We start from the raw sequence: 5,013 nt of genomic DNA on the forward strand, positions 1-5,013 counted from the left end.
GTCTACACCTCAAACTAGATAATTTATCAGCAATAGAAATGCCCCGCTCACATCCTAGAGGCTGGGAAGTCCAAGATCGAGGCGCTGGCAGATTTGACGCCTAGTGAGGGCTAAGTCCTCATAGAACCTTGTACACGTCCTCACGTGGCAGATGGAAAAAGCAGCAAACAAGCTCCCACAGGCCTCTTTTTTTCATAAGGGTCCTTCTCTCATGACCTAATCACCTCCCAAAGGACCCACACTTCTTACTACCATTACCTTAGTCAGTTACGCTTTGTCAAACAGATTGGGGGGGAAGCACATACACTCAGACTATATATAGCAAGTGTTTGATCAGATTCTGCTTGTTCCACAGAGAGCACAGCACAAAAGCCAAGGCACTGAAGCTGGACAACTGGCCAAGTTGGCAAATGAGGCCAACTTCTCTCATTTGCTAACCTGACAGGCTTGGGTGAGAGTTTAACCTCTCTGGGCTGTATTTGCATCACCAGCAAAGTGGGCATATTAACAGAGCTTCTCTCTCCCTCTTTTGTGAGAATTAAATGAGTTAATATATACTCAGCACTTAGAACACCAACTGGACATTACAAATGTTAAGAGTTGGCCATTTTTATTACTGTAATAAACCCTGCCAAAATATGTAGCCCATGTAAGCTACCAATAAATGCCAAATTGTTTATTTATAAACACAATATATAATGTATACACAGAACATGTTTATAGAATATACAAACTCACATTTGGTTGTGTGTTTGCCCAGGCTGTCCCAAACCATTTCTACAAGGAAGTAAAAGGGAAGAATTGTTTAGGGGCACCTGCTACATGCCAGCCTGCCACATCATATAATAAACAGTACCTTATTACTTTAGCTCTACCTTGAAACTATATCCTGAATCCAACTACTCCTCCCCACGTCCCCTCCTCACATCCTAATCCAAGCCATCTCCTTGTTTCCTACCTTAGACCTCTGTAACAGTCTCCTGGATTCATATCCCTGTTTCTGTCCTGGCTCCCTAACCCCCACACAGTGGACTTGGAATCAGGAGCCAGAATGAGTAAAGAATAACAAAAGTCACACCATATCACTCCCTGTGTCTTCCCAACTACACCTCCTTTGGCAAGGTGACAGCCATCACACTGGCCTCAATCTGTTCCTACTTCAGACCTTATATCTAACCCATCTCAACATACACCCATGTCTCATGGCTCAACCCATCACTTTAGTAGGTCTCAGCTCCAATGTTCCCTCTTCAGAGAGGCCGTCCCCAATCCCTCTGTTCATACAAACCCAGCTTGTGACCCACTACCTCTCACCCCCGCTTTATCAGTCTTCATGGCATTTATTACTAATGCCTGATGTCTGTTGATGGCTTCAAGAGGACAGGGATCTTGTCTCCTCTTCACTGCTGTAGATGTTAAGTTTGAACACTGTCAGGTTACATCAGGTGCTCAACAAATGGTTGCTAAATAACTTCTCCCAGCTTTGAGATGATTTCAGATGAAACAATGGAAAGTAAGGCTTTAAAATTTTTGGCTATGTAAGCCACCAAGCTATTAAGGAGCAATGACTGATTCCAAACACAGTTTTCTCCAATTCCTCTAACCATAAAAAGAGGTCTTCAAATTAAGATCTGGGAGTGGCAGGTCAGTTAGAAGCATTCCAAGCCATATGTGGGGCTCACAGATTGGGACAGGTTTCCCCACTGCAACCCTCAAGTAAGAAAATCCACTACAGTGAGCCCCTCCTACTCGACATCCATTAACAGTGGACCTTTGCCATGTCCCCTGGTTGAGTTAGGAAAGAAAACAAATGTGTTTTGGTGGACAAAACAAATGTACCAGGCCATTCTGCCCCCTGTAAGATACTAGAGTCAGACAAAGGTGTTTCTAGAAGTTGTCAGTGCTAAATACTGAATGGGTCGCTTCATTAAACCACAAAGTCATTCCGTATTCAACACTGACAACTTCTACAAACAACTTTGCCTGACTCTAGTATCTTACAGGGAGCAAAACGGCCTGGTACAGTAGTGTTCAGTTATATGATGAATACACACACACCATTGTGAAATCAGAAACGTACAAATTAGAGGGAGATAAATTTTAGCATAGTTAGAAACTACAAATGTGAGAAAAGAGGCATAACAATCATAGGATCACAGGACTGAAAGGAATTTAGAAGATGTACATTTATATAAATAAGGCTGCTAAATGAATAATAGAGCTTTATAACGTTATCAATACAATTCTTACAGAGTCTAGTAACAATGAGAGTTTATTGCATTCCAGAACAGTGGTTCCCACTGGAATGAAACCATCTCCCCAGGTTAGCTGCAGAAATGTCTGAGAAAATGGTTTTGCTGGCCCTGGTAACTGAGTGGCACCAGCAGACAGGAAAGGTGGTTTAGGACATCCTACAGTGGAACCCAATAAAGAAAGCTCCGGTATAACTTTTATTCCCTTGACTCTTTATAACTAATCAGCTCCCCATATGGTGCCTAGCACAATAAATGATAAAAGAAGAGAAAGTGCCCTGCCTTCAATTTGCTAATAAACTTATTGTGGAGAAACAGGTTAACGCCTTGGAAAATTAGAGGGTTCCATGTGGATAATATGCTGGGTTAACTAGTACAGGCTACAGGTCTTACAGAAGTCCACCTTTGCTGCTGCACAGGATATAGTCCCAGGAAATAGGTATTATGTTACTTACACACCAAGCAAACTCCTTAATTAATACAGAGATATTCACTGCAAGTGTTCATTATAACAGCATGTTCAACTGCACTGTTCCTCACAAACATGCAGAAGAGGAAGCGGTTTAGAGAAATTATCATTTTACTCCATCCTCAAGTAGAGAGCAGATTGCAAAGGTTAAAGTTCAGGGCTGCTAGCTCATCATTCTAGGCTAAGTGCTTAGCCTCAAGAAAAGTATAATATTAGTCATTCAGCATCCTCTACTATCCGTTCACCTATCACAGCAGGTGGCAACACCACCCCTCAGTAAACGCCACACACAAATCCCCGCTCCCTCAATCTGGCCATCTCCCTGTGGTCATCCACACGCTCTGACCCTCCTTCCCCTGCCGTCTGTCATAACCACTACTCCTTCCCGCCCACCAAAAGACATCCAATCTCTTTCATTCCCCCTCAGACTTCCATAGATAATAACAGCGAACAGTTGTGCAGTGTTTACGAACTATCTGTGTAAGATCTCACTCACTCCTCGCAGCTGCCTTAGGAAGACAATCCCACACACGTGACCGCACAATAGATAGTGGAGACAACAGGCTAAGGGTCAGATTCCACAACCTGCACTGTTGACCGTGATGCCTCCTACCAGCTACACACTGACTTACTAGTAAAGAGGTTGGGAAGACGCCATCGTCTCCCTCCCCTTGTCCAGCTATGCACAGGAGGGGAATGCTGCTTAATGACACCTGTCCTTGGAAGTTGAAGTTCCATGTATCACTTCAGTTTGATCATGGGTGTACGTGTCCATCTAAGTGACTAAACCTGGACGCCTACACCCATCCACCCACATGTAATTGCCTGAGATTTAAGAGCCAATGAAAAGTGAAGGAAGAACATCTTTGTAATTACTGTATAAAGGAATCATAATCTAGAACTTAGTTTATTGAAATTTATTTTGCATCTATTATTTAGAAAGACAATTAATGTAGGATTTTAGTAGTATTGATACCAAACAACAACATGAAGCCAAAATCAAATATACTTAAAATGAATATTCACTGGCCACATGAGCTGTCAAAGGTGATGGTTAAAAAAAAAAAAAAAAAAAAGGCTGACAAGATCTTGATACAAAAGGTTGGCCACGTTTTTAAAGGTTTAACTTTACATGGGATACAAAGGAGGTAAGCTGTGGCAGCAGCCCAAATAATCTAAGGGCAGATGGGCAGATACACAAAACATGGTGGACGCGCACAATGGAACACGAAGAAGCCTGAAGAGGACGGAAATCCTGTCAAACGCTACCACAAAGATGAACCCGGAAGTCATTACATGAAGTGACATAGCCTGTCACACAAAGGACAAATCCTATATGACTCCACTTACATGAGTATCTAAAGTAAAAAAATTCACAGAATTAGTGGAATGGGGCACAGAAGCAAGGGATTGTTAATTGTTTAATGGGTATAGAGCTTCAGTTCTACAGGATAGAAAGTTCTGAAGGTCTGTTGCACAACAATGTAAATATACTTAACACTACTGAATTGTATGTTTAAAAAAGGTTAAGATGGTAAGTTTTATAAATTTTTTACTACTATAAAAAAACGGAGGGTGGCACCTGTGGCTCAAAGGAGTAGGGCGCTGGCCCATATGCCAGAGGCGATGTGGTGGTGGGTTCAAACCCAGCCTTAAAGTGAAATCCCTGTACATAAGGAACTGAACTCCCTGGACTATCTTCTCTCCTTTGGGGCCAATTCAAGTCTGACAGCTACAATAATACCACATTCACACTTTAATGAGGCTTCCTCCACTAGTTCACCCTTTCTCAATCTATTCTTAATTCCACTGCAGAGAATAGCCTGGATAGCACAATGCCTGAAGTCCAACCTAGGCTTCCCTACTTTTTAACAGCATACCGTACTTTAACTTCCCTGAAGCTCAGCTTCCTCATTTCTTTAAGGAGGATAATATACTTCACATAGTACTTTCTGCTAGAATGAAACAAGCAAAATATGTAAGGTGTACAAGGGCTGTCCAGAAAGCATCCAGTCATTGTTACACTATTACATGGGTAGACACGTTCCAGATAGCCTTCATATAAAACAGTACCTGACATAAATTACAAGGGTACAATAAATGCTGGCTATTACTAAGCTATTGTTTGTACCTGATCATACTGCACTTGGTTTGAACGGCATTCTTCCGCCAACACAGTAACATTACATTCCTTCAAATTAGCACCGTACATTATTCTAATAATTCCATAATGCACCTAACACAGCATTAAGCATAGTTTCACTGATTTACTAAAACACAGATGCAGTTAGC

Source organism: Otolemur garnettii, unplaced genomic scaffold (genome assembly GCF_000181295.1).
Source record: "Otolemur garnettii isolate 467f Iridium unplaced genomic scaffold, OtoGar3 scaffold00214, whole genome shotgun sequence".
Lineage (NCBI taxonomy): Eukaryota > Metazoa > Chordata > Mammalia > Primates > Galagidae > Otolemur > Otolemur garnettii.